Source organism: Phyllostomus discolor, chromosome 4 (assembly GCF_004126475.2).
Source record: "Phyllostomus discolor isolate MPI-MPIP mPhyDis1 chromosome 4, mPhyDis1.pri.v3, whole genome shotgun sequence".
Classification (NCBI taxonomy): domain Eukaryota; kingdom Metazoa; phylum Chordata; class Mammalia; order Chiroptera; family Phyllostomidae; genus Phyllostomus; species Phyllostomus discolor.
Genome location: NC_040906.2, coordinates 64,705,250 through 64,723,807, shown reverse-complemented (window position 1 = coordinate 64,723,807; position 18,558 = coordinate 64,705,250). Strand labels below are relative to the sequence as shown.

Genomic DNA, 18,558 nt, shown 5'->3' with positions numbered 1-18,558 from the left:
TATTAGAGGAAAGAGATCCAGTACTGCCACCTCAATTCAACTAGATTATTTCTTTTCTGTGTAACATGTCGGTCTTTTAGATAAATGTTTGGGATTTGAAAAAATATATAAAAGAATTGCTCTATTACATTGGTTCTCAATACTGGCTGCTCTTTAAAATCATCTGGGGAAGATTTTAAACAGTGTTTCTCAAGCTTTAGTGTGCAGCACAATCACAGGAAAGGCTTATTAAACCAGACAGAAAGGCCACAGCCCCAGATTTTAAGAATCAGTTCATCTGGAGTGAAGCCATCTTTGTATTTGTATTAAGTTCTGAAGTGACGCTGCTGGCCCCCACAGCTCCCCTTTGAGAACCACAGTTTTAATATATAAGGATTTTCAGGCTCCATCCACAGACGGATTCAATTGATGTGGGGATGGGAACTTGGCATTGGTCATATTACACCTCAACCGCCATTCTTATATTTCCGGAAGGAACAAACTTTCCTTTACCCTCCCAGGTTCTTCTGACTGTTCTAATAATCAAATGGACAAGAGAGATTAACAAGAGAAAAATGACCAAATGCAATTACATAAGTACCAATGAAAACCCCACATTCAAGAGAGATTCAGAGACAGAAAGGCAAAATGAGGTACATACATATGGCATTCTGAGCTAAAATGACATCAGGCCCTTGGGGCTCCAGAGGGTAGGAAGGTCCTTTGCAGGAAGATATGATGAACAGATGTTTAGTAATTAGGTGTTTGCACTGCTCTATAGAGAAGTCATAACAAATGATTTCTTGTAAGAAACTCTTATTATCTGCAAGGCCCCCAATTTAGATTTTTTAAGGGAGAGGTAAGTTTCTCCACGAGTCTCCCATAGGGTCATTATTGTCTCAGCTCCAAATATTCCACATGGCAAAGTGGCACATCTTGGCGAGGCCTATTCTGAACCCCCTCAGGAGCCAAGGCTGCCAACCACTGTTCCACCAGAGACGCTACCCACTGGATAGGCTGGTTTCCTGAAGTTACTGAATTTGGTACCCAATGCGTCTATACACATTCCTCTGGGTCAGTTTTAATAATTATGCAGTATTTAAAGATATTAGTATGTGACTTAATAAATAATTGGAAAACCCCAGTACTGCGATTGTGGTTCAAACAAATTTGGCTGCCCTCCTTTGGAAGGCCTTTCCAACCCGCCCTGGGTATTTTTCAACAAATGATATTTGTAAAGCGCCCAGAGATCTTCGAAGGAAAGGTCTTAAAGAAATGGGGTCCACTTGAACCCCATCTGCACCCTCCTTGGTTCCACCTCGTCTGCCATAACACTTGTAGTTCCAACAAATGAGCTGGGCATGCTCAGTGGGCAGGGTTGGTTTGGGGGGATGCAAATGGGAAGCCAGCTGCTCAAGTGCAGGGCTCACGGCCTCCCCCCACCTGTTCAAGGCTGGGCCTGTGGAGTCTGCTTAGGATCTCCCCCCCCTCCCCGGTGCTTCGGCTTGGTCATCCCTGCGGGTCCCTAGGCTGACATACAGGCGAGTCAGGAGGCCACGCGCGCCTCCACAGCGCGCGGGGGGAGCCTAGGCGAGGGCTCAAAGCTCTGACGCCGGGTCCCAGGGGGTCTCCCGTCTCCCAGACGCATTTCTAGGCCCAAGGAAACCTGCTTACAGAGCAGGAGGAAGCTAGATTCGTGGGCCGGTGACCAGAAATCAGGTAAGTCAACCCTGCAGGCGTGCAAGTGGGCGAGTGTCTCCTCTCTCGAGCAGGTGGCGAGGGCAGCTTGAAAGGTGGAGGACCGTGGCAATATGACACCACCGACACCACCGTCTACCCCGGGGCCTAGTCTGGCCGAGGCTTTCCTGCCTGGCAGCCGACTGGAAAGGCAGGGCAGAAGGCAGGAACAGCCGCCGCAAGCGGGGCGAAGGCCAAGGCAGCCGCCGCACTGCGACCCCACCCAGTGAGCCTGGCGTCCCGGTGTTTCCCGTCCAGTGAGGTTCCTTGGGCGGCAGAGACTTTGCTACTCGCCGCTCGCGGGTTCGCAACGCTCCCCTCCTCTCCCCTCCCCTCCCCAGCGCCCCAGCTCCCGCCTCCACTTCCGCGTTTCCCTGCTCCGCCGGGCGGATCTTGGGCCCCAGCCGGCGGGAGCGGCCGCTGCACCACCCAGGCCAACCCTCAGGGGCGGGGGAAGGAGGAGCTGGAGCGGGAGAAGGAAGTTGTGGGGCGGGAGGGGGCCGCGGTGGCGCTGGCGCGTCGGTTACACTGGCTCAACCTGCCCGGGACTGACATCCACGCGCTCCTCGCTGCGAGTCCTAGCGCCGACGCTCTGATCTGTGGGTAGGGTCCATTCTACCCCGGCCAGAGGAACCAGTTGCTCCTGCCCTCTCTTCCCTCGTGCCACTGGATTAGTCTCAGGGTGTGCTCCCTGGGGAGGACCCAACCCCCCCCCCCCCACCGCCCCCCTGTCCTTCGCCGCAGGGTTGTAGAGGTCCCTTTCAGATCCGGCCAGTCCGTTTAGACTCTGGTGTTGGGGTGGGTGGTGGCGGGAATCCGGAGATTTGGACTTGTTCCCAAGCAACACGGTGGGGACCCATTCTTATCTAGGGGTTAGCTGTTTAACATTTTGTGGGCCGGTGGGGTGTAGTCATACATTCGCCTATTTAGTTGAGTGGCAGGACTTTGGGGGAAGGTTGGTATCTAACTAAAAGTTTACTGCAAACTTTTGGCTGTGGATATCGCTCCTCTGCTGAGGATCTAGGCTGCCTTTGGAAGCAAGAAAAGGAAAAAGTCTAGAAGGACGTTGAGGCTTCTATGAGATCCTTAGGTGCTGGAGGGTGACAGATCTAGGAGGAAGTGGAAGGCGTAAGCTGATGAAAACAGCCTCCACTCCCCAAGTAGTAAACTTCTATCTAGCAAAAAAGAGATTTGCAAGAATGCATTGGCAGGAAAGTACAGCCTGTGAATGAAGTGCTTCTTAGCAACTGGTCTCCAGACTGCCTTCCACCTCATGCAGAAGGCCATTCGCTCTCCAACAGCGTTCCATGGGAGTTCCAAAGTAATTTACAAACACAAATTCTCACCAAGTCATCGTGGCACCGGCCAACCCAAATTACACATTATAAGTATCATGAATGGCAGCTATAGAAATAGCTAATGGCTAATTTAGTCAATTTACACTTGTACAACCAGGTGTGGGAAGGAAGAGTAAGTTACAACACGTTTTTACTGCTTAAAACCTAGCAGTTATAATTTTGCACATGTTCCAAGTTTAGGAGATACGAAGTTTCTTTTTGGAGTGTGGAAGGTAATGGTAATTGCCAAACTGGTGCCAAGCACTTCCTGGTAGCTGCTGAGTGCCTTAGTGTCAGAGTCCTATAGGTTTTGCTGGCCATCTGCTGAGAGCTGGATGCCTTTGCTTAATGGATACCATGTGTAGCCTGGGGCACCTTATATTGTGTTTCTCATTGGGGCATATGTCAAGTTGTGACACTCCTCAAATCAACTCTTCAAATAATTTCCCAGTTCCTTAGTGAATGATGAATAAAAGGTGGAATTTGGGGTTTGAGAACCAACACTGGTAGAGCTGTTCATTCTGATATCTCACATAGTCACTTTGTAAAGAAATTCTCAACAGTGTTAAAGCTGTGCTTCCTTTTCTCTCCCTCTAATTTATTATTTTTTATTTTTTAAGATTTTATTTTAGGTTTTGTAAAGAATTCTCAGTTAAGCGTGCTTCCTTTTCTCCCTCAATTTATTTTTTTTATTTTTAAGATTTTATTTTAGAGGGGAAAGGAGGAGATTTTATTTTTAGAGATAGGGAAGGGAGGAGAAAGAGAGGGGAGAAACATCCATGTGTGAGAGCTGCTTCAGTTGGTTGCCTCTTGCACTTTTGCAGCTGGGAACCTGGCCTACGACCCAGGCATGTGCCCTGATTGGGAATTGAACCGACAACCCTTTGGTTCACAGGCTGGCACTCATTCCACTGAGTCACACCAGCCAGGGCTCTCCCTCTGATTTATTAAAAGATGCAATGGTGTGGCTTAGTAATTGACAGTAGGGCCACAGTGATACCAGCTGTCAGTGAATTTTACACCCCTCCTCCACGTTTAGTTTTTGCAACTATTTAATCTCATGGATATTTTAAAAAATTTGAGTATCATTGTACAAAAATCATTGGTGAACTATTGTAACTCCAAAAGTATCCAGTTTTGTAATTTGTTTTCTGTCTTTCCTCACTAGCATGTTAACTCTGTGAGAGGACTTGGTCAGCCTCACACTCTTGTATTTCTAATGCCTAGAGGTTGACCAGCATGTAATAAGTGCTCAGTTAAATGTTTTCTCAGTGAGTGACTAACTGTAGGTCAAACTCTAGCTGAGCTGTAGTAGGAGGAGAGAAAATCAAACACTCTGACCTTAGGTAACCTATTTCAACTCACTAAGCCTCAATTATATTCTGGGGAAAATGTGGAAAAATAGTAGCTTCCTTCCTTCTTACATATTTCTTTTGTACACTTATAAAGAGAAGATTTGGGCAAAGACTGTAGTTAGGCTAGATAATTAGTTCTGCATGTTGTGATGAATTATCCAGGCTTTCTCCTCTTTAATTTGGTGTGTGTGATTGGGGGCTGGAGGTGAGGAAGATAGTTAATGACAACTATGGTTGTTTAGAGAAGGAATAGTTTCTAGATCATTGCCCAATTTCTTTTCTATTATTATTTTTTTTGAATGTGATGATGTTTTTGCGTCAGGTTTTCCCAAAATATGGATTCTTTCTGTTTTGTCAATATCCGAACTCACTAGGTTGTCCTAAGTGCAGAAACAGCACTTCAGAAGAGCATTAGATATCAAATGTATGTAACACTGGGCTTCTTAATGAAGTTTTCTGTGGGCTTATGCAGCATTATATAGTAAGAAGTGCCAGGTAAAGAAAATGTATGGTTTATCCTGCTTTTGAGATGTTTGAATTTGTTAACAAGGTAAAACATATAGATGTAAAGCAATTAGAGACTAACAAAAGATCTTGCATAATCATATACCCAGTGGTAGAATGTTGGCCTTTAACTCTTGTGGTTATGGAAGGGAGATGTTAAAATGGGCTCAAGTACTGGAGACAGTTCTGTGGTGAAGAGAATGTCAGTTTAGCAACAGGGTGGCTTAAAGTTTCCTGAAGATTACAGCAAAGAAGATCAGCTTTGTTTCAAGAATGTTTTTTCTATTTTGTATTTCAGTGTAGTAAAAAGCCAGCACAATTCTTTCAAAAGGTAACTTTCTATGGAAAAGTATGTTAGAAACCTATGATAAAACTCTGTATGTAGTAAATAATACTTCTCACTATGTCTGTGAAGTTTTAAAGCCCAGGATTGGAGTTGCCACTTCTAACATTTTACTTGCATAAAATCCTGTCAGAGGGCCTATTACTGTATTGAATTGTGTGCAATGGGATATAGTTTTCATTTGAAGTTGTGGGGGGAAAATTACTAGTCATTAGGTTTGGGACCTCCACAACTGGCTAATTTCAGGATTATTGTTTTGGGAAATAGAGAAGGACTGAATGGAACTAAACTAAGAAGTTATTATCAAAGTGGTTTTCAATGTCCATCAAAATATTTAGATGATAACTCCATCAGGACTCATCGCCTTCGAAGTAAGAAGAAAACTTGGAAAGTGTGCCATACAGGAAGAGGAAACTAATAAAGGGCATGTTGTATGTTTCCTTCTTTAGGGTTATTGACATGGTAGGGGAAAGAAATGTAGAAGGCAGAGATGATCAGATTCAACTTCAAGTGAGAAAGACAAGGGCTAAGGTGGCTGCAAGCCAGGAAATCTCTAACAACTTTAGAGGAGATCTGTTCTTGTATTACCTGACCAGGAATTGATCCCAGGTACTTTTAAGGAAAAAGAAACTCAGGGAGCTGATGGTTTAAATATCTGAGGATGTTTAGATAATACTTGTGGTCAGAGTTTGTTTAGAACTCTAATTGTGTATTGCCAGGGTCCAGCCTCCACCGGGACTCAGGGTCCCCAAAGGATGCATGGCTAAGGCGGAGAGACTGAAGCAAGACACCTGGTGGGGTGCCAGAGGACAGCTAGGCTTTTTGGGCTTGACTGACTCACCGAGAAAAATCAATCTTTATTTTTATAGGGGAGGTTATACAACATTCAATGCATAGTGTGATTATTAAAACAGAAACGGTGACCATAGAAATAATTTCTAAAAACACAGAAGGTTTTACAGATCAATCATGTTAAACAAAGAAATAACTGAAAAGTACAGGAGGTCCCACAGATCAACCATATTAAACAAAGATTATTTTGACCAAAAGGGTCATTAATCAGATAGCCAACGAAGCTATCTTTCAGGTGCCAATTAATAACTAGGTATCTATTAAGATTCTAGAAATTGGTCTAAATTGAAAGGGTGCAAGGGGTGATTTGTAGGTATATGGAAATCAACTATTATTCATTGAGATTAAATTATCTCGGTTAGGTAACTGGTTTTTGCCTAGGTTTTTTGATTATACGTCTTGGGGGGCCATGTTTGTGTTCATGTATTTGTGTTTCCATGTATGAGATTATGATTTTCTTTCCTTTTTTTTTTTTGAGATTTTATTTATTTATTTTTAGAGAGGGAAGGGAGGGAGAAAGAGAGAGAGAACATCAGTGTGTGGTTGCTGGGGCCTTGGCCTGCCACCCAAGCATGTGCCCTGACTGCGACGGCTTTGGTTCGCAGCCCCACACTCAATCCACTGAGCTATGCCAGCCAGGGCTGAGATTATTATTTTCAACTAGAACTCCTTGCTTCTATACATTCCTGTCCGGGTTATGGGACGGATAGTGGCTCTAATAAATCTTAAGCTTTCAAGTGGTGCCTCCCTAAGAAACATTCCTAGCAACAGCTTCCTTCAGCGTTCTGGCAGTTAGTCTGCCTATAGTTTAATTTTTGTCCTTAACTTCCCAGGTGGGGGAAGCAGGCAACCTTAGGGTTGGTAGGAGTCTCTGTTCTGTGGTCAGCAAATCATTTCTCGCAGAATCAGAGGCATCGTGCAGATTTTTTGTTACAATGCACAGGTATCCAAAAATCCCACCATCTGTTGCTAGCAGGGACAGGCATACAGGAAGAGATAGACAGGAGATCCGACCACAGTTGCTCTGGGTGCAGATGCGTATCATCCGACCTGACTGTGTCAAAGGTCAGCTGTTGGTCAGCTCCCGACAGTGTATCCTGACGTGAATGTGACCATGATTTTTTTCCTTGTTTTCTAGAATTTTCATTTCTTGTTGGAAGGTCTTACTAGTTCCTTGGCTTAAATATTTCTTCCTATATCATATTTGTGCTCTTGTTTTCCATTTTTAGTTGAAAATTTTATGTTCTTTCAAAATCGGAATTACGATTTATGCAGTGGATAAAACATGGTTTCTGAATTTAATCAGGTCAAGCTTTGGCCCTATTAATTTGCTGAAATTAGTGGGAAAATTAGTTAATAGAAAATATTTTGCTCCTAAATAAAAATTTGTTGTGACATACGTATAAACAAAACTTTAAAATGTGGCCATGGCTGGTGTAGCTCAGTGGATTGAGTGCTGGCTGTGAACCAAAGCATCGCAGGTTTGATTCCCAGTCAGGGCACATGCCTGGGTTGCAAGCCACAGCCCCCAGCAACCGTACAATGATGTTTCTCTCTCTCTTTCTCCCTCCCTTCCCTCTCTAAAAAACGAATAAATAAAATCTTAAAAAAATTTAAAATGTTATTTGTGGATGTCTTTTAATTATTCAGGCAAATTGATATTAATACTGATGTAATTTATTTTTTAATAGTGAGATACTGTTAATGTGTAGGGACTTTTGAGCAATTACTACTTAATTTCAATTTTTTAAGCATATATGTGTGTATATATATATATCTCTTCACCTTAGGATATCCTCACTGATTTTAGAGAGGAGAAGTGAGGGAGAAAGGGGGGGGAACATTAATGTGAGAGAGAAACATCAATTGGTTGCCTTTTGGAGGCTCCTGGACCAGGGACCAAACCCGCAACCTAGCTATGTGCCCTGACCAGGAACCAAACCCACTGACCTTTCAGTTTGCGGACTGATGCCCAACCAACTGAGCTACACCAGCCAGAGCAAGCCTCATATTTTTAACATAGTGATATGTCCTCTGTGGAATCTCATACTTGATTATCTACGTATATTCTGTGAAAAACTTTAATATAACAGAAAATAAACCCAATAAACTAACAGAGAGACTGTTTTCTGAAAATGAGATTTCTCAAAGCTGCTGCTGTCAAATCAGACAACCTCTGAGTATGACTTGTTGACATAGCTTAGAAAGCTTTATTACTCACCCTAAGTCTGGCAGTGACCTCTGCCAGTGGTTATACACAATAGGAACAAAAGTATGTTCAAGGTAAATATTTAGGGAAATTTTGGTTAAGATTTTATGCAATTATGATTTTATTAATGTGCAGTAATCTCCTAAATGCATTTGAAAAATGGTAAAAATACTGCAGCTCAGAGTACTAGGTTCTCAAAAGTCATTTTCTTTATTTAAATGGCATAAAGGATTTTTTTTTCATTGTGGTAATGTCAAAATTGCTTTGATCTTATCACTCTCTGTTCCACCCTCCTGTGGCTCACTCTGTCCTATTGGATCAAGTTCTGAATACTTGTCTTGGAATTTATGGACTTCTCCAGTCTTTCCCCAAGTTTAAGTTTCTTCCTTTATCTTCCTTACAATCCAACCAAAATGGACTACTTGGAATTCTCTTAATCTATATTATTCTTCCTGCTGACCCTATGCTAATGCTCTTTCTCCTACTTTACCGTTTTGAAATCCCACCAATCCTTGAATGCTCTGGCCACTGGCTGCCATTTCATAATGCTTTACCTCACAGACCCAGTCAGAAGTGTTATGTACATTTCTTTTTCTTCTTAAATTCTGTGTTTTAAAAAGTTTAAGTATAGTTGGCATATTAGCTTCAAGTGTACAATGTAGTCATTTGACATTTATATCTACCTTACAATGTGATCGCCACACTAAGTCTAGTAACAGTCTGTCACCATGCAAAGTTATCACAGTATTATTGACTATATTTCCCTTCGGGGGTGGCGTGTTATACTCACTCCCTTACACCCCTCCCCTCTGGCCACCGTCAAATTGTTCTCTGTTTTTATGAGTTTCTTTTTATTTTGTTAGTTTGCTTTTTTAGATTCTACATATAAGTGAAATCATGTAGTATTTGTTTTTCTCTGTCCAACTTATTTCACTTAGTGTAATACCTTTACACTACCTATACACTATTTGTATAACATCTATGTTATACAAATGGCAAGATTTTATTTTTTCTTTTATGGCTGAATAATATTCCATTGTAAATATATACTACATCTTTATCCATTTATCTATCATTGAACACTTAGGTTGCTTTCCCATCTTGGGTATTATAAATAATGCTGCAGTGAGTATGTACATTTCCTAAATCCTTTAACTACTCTTTTTATGGCGCTCACAAATCTCACATTTACTTCTGTGTGTGATAATTAAACATACACCATTTCCTTTCCCACAGAATATCATGCATAACAAAAGCTGGGTCTTACACAGGCTTCTACACCTCACATGCCCAGCCCATTTGTATTTCATGTTGGGGACAGTGAGTAAATAGTTGTTGAATGAATGATTATCTCATAATTCATTCATCACATAGTTACTTAAGAAATAAGTGGTAGAAATGGGTTGGATGTTGTTAGACATTAGGTAACACACAGGCAGGTGCATCTCAGATAATCAGTTAAGCTGGATACGTTATCTTTTTCAGGCCTCCCCTGTCTCCCTACATGTTTGGCAGTTTTGATATCTAAAGGATATTTAGGAGGGAAGGAAAACCGCACTTGAGCCAGTTATAAGCCATTCCTGAAAATCAGTGGAGGAATGTACAAATGAGAAGGTCATATAATATCCCCTGAGGGCTCGGCTCCTTTTGTCAGAGCTCTTAGGTTCCCTTTGCTTCACTCATTTCTCGCTTCTCCCCCAGCTGCCCACTTAATCCAGTCTCCTAAGAAAGAATCCAGAAAATAAAGTCATAACAAGATGATTGATAAAACTAACTTGCCAACTTCTCAAAAGTTTCTGGATTCTAAGGGGACAAAACCTTGGGAGCCACTTATGTAGGCTAGGTAGAAAAGTTTTTGGGAGCAGTGTTTGCTTTTCTGCATCCCTGAAGTGACATCATAGCCATTTAAGTGTGGCTTTGGTCAGTCTCTGATATATTCAGTTTCTTCCTCTATAAAATGAGGTGGCTGGACTGCTTGGAATTTAAAGCCCATCAAAAAGCATTGAGTGTTTTATTACTCTGTCCTGCTCAAGGGGAATGCAGTTTCGGCCAGTGGGTTCTGTTCACTGCTGGACCCTAACTTTCCCTCTTAGTTACCTGAGTCTGGGATTTGCTTCTCTCAGCCTCTCTAGATGTAGCATCTGCATCTGGAAGATGCTGTGTTCCTTAATCTCCCTCCTGGCTTATGTGCATAGGCTCTGTCATAGCAAGTATATTTTCACTTACTTCTTTCATTAATATTTGCTAGTATTAACCTCTTTACCCCACTCTAGCCCACCATTAAATAGCTGGGATATTTATCTAAAAATAGAGATTCACAGAATTTTAAAATAGGAAGGGGGCTAGAGAGCTAACCCAATTCTATCTTTTTATTATTTATAATAAATAGTAATAAGTATCATTTATTGAGTAATCACTGTGTTCCAGGCACTGTGCTAAGCACTTTGGGCACATCATTTTATCTATCAATTCCCTGGAAAACTGTGTAAAGAAACAGAATCATGAGAGAATCCCTCTTGCGTATCTGTAATGTCTTCCTTGAATTTTGCTACTTTCAAAATTGTTGTTGAACTTTACATTTTAATACTTCCACTTTCTAATACTGTACCCTTTGGTTCAACATTTTCCATCTGTGATGCTGAACTTTTTCAGACATTGGATGGGTAGCACAGTATGCCCTCCTAAAACAATATTCTTTTTGATTTGACTTCTAGGAATCCATGACATTGTTAAAATCATCTTTAGTCTTAACAGATGTGGAAACAACCCACAATTTGATATTGATCTGCTTTTTGTACGCCTACACCTGGGTTTGTGAATGATGTTAGGAAAATGAACATACTCATGCCAATTGGCAGTACATACAAATTTATGTTCTCCAGCTGCAGTCATGAGGTAGTTCTTGCACCTGTTCCTAGACAGTGCCTTTTCCTATTTCTTGCCATAGGTTTTCAGAATCTATGCCCTTTCCTTCGACCCTTTTACCCTACCTGTGCATTTTTTAAAATCAGAAAATAATCAATGGTGGTTAGAACAGACTAAACTGTCATAACAGAAAGACATGAAAGTAGAGTAAAGCACAAACACAGCAGGTCATGTCTTGGTTGGTGGCGAATGGGTTCCCTCCCCTGGATGACTGAGGCACCCTGGAACCTTGGATTTTGCTACTCTTCCATCCCCCAGAGCATGATTTTCAACCTTGTCCATCTCACGGTGCACATAAACTAATTACCAAAATTCTGTGGCACACCAAAAAATATATTTTTGACTGATCTGACAAAAAATAGGTATAATTTTGATTCATTCACACCAGATGGCTATTATTGTGTTGGCTGTTGTCATTTTTTAATTTGACAATCTAAAGGAAAAGAGGTCCAAATAGTCAGGGTATTGCATGTTTTAAAAATAGTTGTGGCACATCAGTTGAAAATCACTGCCTTAGGTTGTTTTTTCCAACTTCACCCAGCTAGTGGAAGGTGAACGAGAAGAAGCATATCCACTTTCTGAATGCTTTGTCTTGAAATGAATGTATCAGTTCCACTCACCATTGGAAGGAAATCTGGTACATAGACACACTTATTAGCAAAGGGAAATTAGCAAATGTACTCGAGCAGGGGGCCCAGGAAGAGAATATTGTTTTTTTTTTTAGTGAAGAATTAACTGTCCCCCCCACAGTGTTCTTGCATCCTATTATACTGAAAAAAACAGAAATATTTCAACTTTTAATATTTTCTCTCCTTTCCTCGTCTTCCATGTTTCTGAGTCTACCAACTCTATCAGTTACTACCAGTTTTGAGGTAGAGTTATCCAAAGTCGATGCTTTCCTCAGTACTTCCCATCCCATCAGACAGCTTACTCTGTGAAATTTCTCCATGTTCACCTGCATTTTTAATAATTACAAGAATGCTCAAGATTCTCCCAGCACAAAAACAAACCATAGTGAAAACCAGATCTATTCCTCCACCTTGCACTCCCCTCTTGCTGTGTGCTCACTTCCTCCTTTCTTTCAAGCTATGCTTCCTGAAAGTGAAAGTGTATTTTATGTCATTTTTCTACTTCTGCACTTTCCAATTACTCTACAACTGTTGGAAATTTGGCTTCTACCTTAGATGAATCTGTTCTTGTTGTGATTATTGGTGTCCTCCTAGCTGGCAAATTAATGGGACCTTATTGCTTGAAATTTCTGTGATGTTGCTCATTCCCTCCTTTATAAAATTGAACTTTCTCTAGACTACTGTGATTCTTTGGTTTTCTTTTGGACTACTCCTTATGGATCTTCCTGAGGATTCTTCTTCTTGATATTGGCATTCCCAGGGTCTGTTCCTTAATTCACTCTCTTCTCATTGCAGATGCTCTCTGCACCATCAAATTTATCTACTACATCTCATTTCAGTGCTTCTCAAGTCAACATCACCAGCCAGAGCTCTTCCTTGAGTTCATACTCAGTGGACATTTCTACTTGGATGTCCCACAGTCAAGACAGGACTCACCATCTCTCCACACTCTCCAAAAGGTTACATTTATTATATGAGGAACTGGATCATAAACTGAGAAAGGGAGAATTGGGAGAGAAGCAGGTTGATGGGAGATATAAAATTCTGTTTTGGGTTGTGATAGGATTGAGGCGCTTATTGGAAATTTCTTGGAAGATGTCAGGCAATTGGATAAGTGGAGTTTGAGTTGGGAGATTCTGTGTGGGGTTTTGGCTGAAGATACAGAGTTAAGTGTTATTCGTGTATAGGTTGTATTTGATCCTGGATGGACTTAACCATAGAGAATGTACAGATAGGGAAGGGGGTCACTAGGAGCACTGGATTATATAGAAGAGGAGGAGTTGCCAGTGTGAAAGGAAGGAAATCAGGAGAGGTGGTATCCCTGAAGTTGAGTTCAAATATTTTTTAAAGGGGATGTGTCAGTTGTAGAGATTGCATTTGGTAGAAGGAGGCCATTTGTTTTTTTTGTTTGTTTGTTTTAATTTTTTTTAAGATTTTATTTATTTATTTTTAGAGTGGGAAGGGAAGGAGATAGAGAGAGAGAGAGAAACATCAATGTGCAGTTGCTGGGGTTTATAGCCTGCAACCCAGGCATGTACCCTGGCTGGGAATCGAACCTGTGACACTTTGGTTCACAGCCCACGCTCAATCCACTCAGCTACGGCTCAGCCAGGGCTCGCCACTTGTGGTTTTAACAATCCAACATACAGTTTAAGTAGAAGCTGGAATAAAAGACTGAGTTGTGGAAGTAGAGACAGTGCTTACAGACAACTCCTTAAAGAAATTTTGTTGTGAAGAAAACCTGGAAATAGAAAAGTTCTTGGAAGGAGACGTTGGTTAAGGGAGTTGGGTAAGGGAGAGTGTGTTAGCACCAAAGAGTAATAGCATGAGCTTAAGTAGAGAAGAAACGATAGAATGATTAAGGAATGAGGAAAAACTGCTGAAGACAGGAGAGAGTGATGTATAACTGCTGGAGTATGAATCTTAAAGAATCAGGAAGTGGGGAGATCTAGGGCACAAATTGACTCGGATACCGGCCCAGCATGTCCTTGGCGTTATGGATGAGACATGAAACAAATTCAGATGGACTACCAAGTCCTGTGGAGGAAAAGGGACGTGGAGGAAAAGGAACGGCAAGACTTCTGTCTCAATGGAAGAGCAAGCCTGGGGGTGCCTTGGCCACTCTCTCAAGAGGAGAGCACCCAGACCCTTGCCCTGACAGGCTTTTATTGGATTCAATTTCATAGGTATACAGGGTGTATACGTAAAGCTCATCAATCATTGTCAGGCAGAAATGATTAAACAATAGATAATATTCAAAGAACTCTGAGGTCCTATTTTGAGTCAGGGTCAGATAGCTGAAGAGCCATAAAATGAGGAACAAACTCACTTCCTGCTTGCTCCCTTGTTATTTAAATTGAGGGCATTAGCAAAGTAGGTTTCACGGGATTTTACATATTCTTTCTTAGGCCTGATTGCCCTAGGGAACCCTCCCTTTCCAGCACAGGGACGCACCCACCTCCAGCATTGTTTCAGGCTTAAGGCATTGTTTCAGGCTTAAGTCAGGCAGGCTAAGTAAGGCAGCCAGGAGATAAGGAGACTTCTTGCAGACAGAATGAGGACTCAGACTTTGTCAAAGCCAAGGGGCAAGGCTCCATCACCCCCTTTTTCTATAGGCCCCCAAGTCCTTCCCTGGGGGGGTCCCGTGATCATGCCTGTCTTAGGTCATCCCTCCCTTGAGGAATCTTAACCCATCATTGGCTAACCCATCAAGCATTGGGGGCCAGGCAGGGTGAAGTAAAAGGAGCAGAGGCAGCATCCCTGCCAGGGAGATAAGCTTTGTCTCCTTAGTGTCTTATGGTCCCAAGGTCGCTCACTCAGCCTTAGCCATGGGGTGGTTACAGCTCCTGAAACCAGGCAGGGCAGTTCCCAACAACAAATGAAGAGGTTTGTGGTTACATTTGTAGTAAAAAGAAGGACTGCAAAGCCCTGGCTGGTGTGGCTCAGTGGATTGAGTGCCAGTCCTGTGAACCAAAGGGTCACGAGTTCTATTCCCAGTTACTACACATGCCTGGGTTACAGGCCAGGTCCCCAGCAAGGGGTGCATGAGAAGCAATTGCACATTGATGTTTCTCTCCCTCTCTCCCTCCCTCCCCTTCTCTAAAGTAAATAAGTAAAACCTTAAAAAAAAAAGGACTGCAGAGAGAATAGGTAGATACTGAAAGCTCATGGTTTGGGTGGTGGGAAGATGGAGTTTTATTTACCAAGAAAGTGTGATAATGTTGGGTTGGGGGGGTGAAACTGGTTTGGGAAAAAAGATTTGAAATGGCTATTTTGAAACGTCTCTGGGAAGTGCCAATTAGAGATTTTCAGCCATGAATTTGAATTGAGGCTAGTTGTGGTTATGTGTTTTTTTCTCCAAGAATTTCTTCAGATGGAGGCTTGGAGCTGGCAAATGGTTGGGCTTAATTTGAGGATTAGCCAGGTAATTGAGAAACAGGAAGAGAGGACCAAGGGACTTAAGGGTGCTTACAAAGGAGAGATGATGGTGATGGACCTTGATCCTAAACTGAAGACATGAAAATGAGGGTGTAAGTAATAGTGGAAGAAATGGTAGGGTCAATAGATTGGAAAGCAAATACTGCCAAGAAGATGCTGGAATACCAGAATAGATGATCTGGAAGAAGGGAAGGGGGTGTTCGCAGTGTGAGATGCTCGAAGTCTCAGAGCTGGTGCTGGTAATCAAGATGTCAACTCAGAGGTTATAACAATGAGAGTGGGTGGCTGAGATGAGGTCAGAGACATCATCAGAGGTGAGGTGGTTTAGGAACTGGAGGCTCCATGGAAATGCAGAGGACAGCAAGAGTGAAGAGAGGTACCAGTTTGGAAAGGGAAACAGCCTGCTGCTCAGGTCATTAGTGAATGAGGGCAAACAGCAGTAGGTGAGTGGATAACAGTGAGATGGGATAATCAGCGGTAAGGTGTAAAATGACATGAGCTTTAAAGCAGGTAATATTTTTGAAAGAGTATAGAGAAGAAATTGGAAGGTAAAAGGAGAGACACTTAATCAATCTATCTCCAATCTGGGGGATTTTTGGGATAGGAGCTGGGATGTTACTCAAAGTATTTACAACTCAAGTGGAATGGGAATCACAGATGCAAGCTTTTAGTCTGGCAGGGTGCTGGGTGCCTTTTGTGAAGCAAGGCATTAACTCTTTAATCACTGAGTCATAGGATGGTCTGAGGAAAGGATCTGCTTACCATCTGGTTCAGAGACATTTTGATATTTCAGCAACTGGTACAGCCATCCCTATTTATACTGGCTGAACATCCGACTTAAATGTGAGTGTATAAACAATCTTCCCTTGATGGAATGCTGGAAAAACACTGTTAATAGGCTTCAGCCTTAAAATTCAGGTTAAATCTTGCCTTCTCTCTGTTTTCAGCTTTTGCATAATGAAAGGAACATTCAGAGAAGAGAACAATATGGAGTTTGTGGAGGGTGGATATCGAGTTTCAGAGGACAGAATGGGCAGTGGGGAGGGCTGAGAAGGCGAGAAATGGGGCAGATTGGGCTTCTGGTGAGAACTGAGGTAAAGAAGATTGTGAAGCATGCTGGAATTAGTCCTGTGATGTCTCGGAGGAAGCTGGGTGAAGACCTTGTGGCAGCTCTTGTTGACTTGGTGGCCAAGGTGAGCAAAAGTCTCCTCAGAGTTTCTGTAGCCCTAGGGCATCTCCTAATGACCTGGTGGCCATCAGGGATTAAAGGCCTCCTTGGGACTGCTTGCAAGTGGCCAAGAGCACCAGTTGCTCTGTAGGCCTCTTCCCAGCCAAAGTGGTGGTGTGATCCTTGAGGGCGGTGCTTTCTCCTACATGGCAGAAGCTAAGGGGTGCTGCTCCAGGGGTGGGGGGGGCAATCATCTTAGCAGTCTTCCCTCCCAAATGTGTGTAGACTCGTGCTCCCCACTCCACTGTCACTGTGATAGGTTTGGCATATATACCCTTAGGGGTTTATTTCTGGATGTTTACATTCAGTTTCCTCTGATTTCCCTGCTCCCAGATGCATGTCCTTTCAGTTTGTCTCCTAACCCTGCTTCAAGGAACTAGGAATGGGAGAATGGTTTTCTTTAAATTCAATGTGATTCGGTTTAATCCTACTAGGAATGTTGTAAGAACTAGAAATCCTACTAGGAATATAACATGTATAAACTGAACTAGCACAGTATATAACCAACAAATATACTAAAAAGCCTCCCTTGACAATTCATTGTCTACTGGACAAAGGCCCAAGTCCTCTGAACTGCATATAAGATCTCCAGAGATTTACCCCTGTTCATTCTCCTCACCTTCTCACTTACAAGTACTGACTGCATAGCATCCTATGCTCCAGGCATATCACACCCTTTTGTTCTTGAAAATGGAATATTCATTCATATCATCATGTCTTTGCCTCATGTTCAGCCTGCACCTAGTGAACCTTCAACCTTTGAGTTAATTATTGCTTTCTCTGCAAACCCGTCCTGATGATGTTTCCTATCTTCCCTTCCCCCCAGGGTACTTACTCCCTTAGCCCCTTTCCCAAACCTTGTATGTATCACTTGTATGTTCTCTAAGATACATGTTTTAGAATCTCCTCTAAGCTATGAATTTCTTAAAGCCAGAAATTATAAATTATTCATCTTTGTTTACTCTCAGTCTGACACACTAGGTGCCCAATGAATATTTGTTGAATAAATGGAAATTCAATACATATTTAAGTTTACTTACTGCCTTTCTATTGTGCAGTCTAAATTATATTTTGTTCATGCTCTTTTTTCTTCAACAGTGGAGGCAAATGTTTTGATAAAGTAGAGGGTGAGTGCAGAAGAAAGTTGATGGCTATGAGTTCAGATGGGAGGCATACTGTTACTTTTCTTTTCCTGAGTGACTTTTATTTACTTGAGTTATGTAGTGATTCTCCTCACACTTTTTATTGTTTTATTCTGAATTGGAATACTAAACTTAAGTTGCTTAAAATTAAAGTATAGTTGACATACAATATTATATTAATTTCAGATTTACAGCATAGAGATTCAATATTTACATACCTAGTTATGTGATCACCATACTGTGCCTAGTAACCATCCATCACCATGCAGTTACAACAAAATTTTAAAAAATTTTTAAGTGATTTTAGAGGGAGAGAGGTAAGGGCGGGGGGAGAGAGAGATATTTATTGTTTCACTCATTGATGCCATTCATTGGTTGACTCTTGTATGTGCCCCAACCAGGGACGGAACCTGCAACATTGGTGCACTGGGATGATGCTCTAGCCAAGTGAGCTACCTGGCCAGGGCATAGTATTTTTGACTGTGTTCTTATGCTATGCACTACATCTCCATGGCTTATTTATTTTATAACTGAAAGTTTATACCTCTTATTTCCCTTTACCTTTTTCGCCATCTTACCCCTCTTTGGCAACCATCAGTGTGAAAGTAAGATATTAGTGTGTTCTTATATTAGTATGTTCTTTAAGGTAAATGGTGTTCAGAGTTTGTGATAGAGCCAGAAAGCAATTCCTTACCCTCTTGGAACTGAAAATAAGTTCCAAAAAATACTCTGAATAGAGGAAAAATCGCACTGTGGTGCATTAAAGCTATCCTAATGACTTGGGTTAGCTCAGGCTTCAAACCTTTGCTCAAGCCTCAAGCCTGTTATGGAGAATGTTTTAAGTCTATCAACTGAACTGCTCAAGATAGGTGAGATAAAC

General features: G+C 42.0%; 1 protein-coding gene across 2 annotated transcripts in view; it reads left to right on the top strand.

The window, feature by feature from the left end:
* The first annotated feature begins 1,354 nt into the window (after window positions 1-1,354).
* GPD2 (glycerol-3-phosphate dehydrogenase 2) overlaps window positions 1,355-18,558 on the top strand; it is a 137,545-nt gene continuing 120,341 nt past the window's right edge. The window contains exon 1 of one of the 2 annotated variants that reach the window (XM_028508637.2): window positions 1,355-1,698. The gene's annotated coding sequence lies outside the window, so the exon portion shown is untranslated. Of the gene's footprint in view, window positions 1,699-2,223; window positions 2,399-18,558 lie in introns of those variants that run through there. The other variant, XM_036023457.1, reaches the window with a different exon arrangement.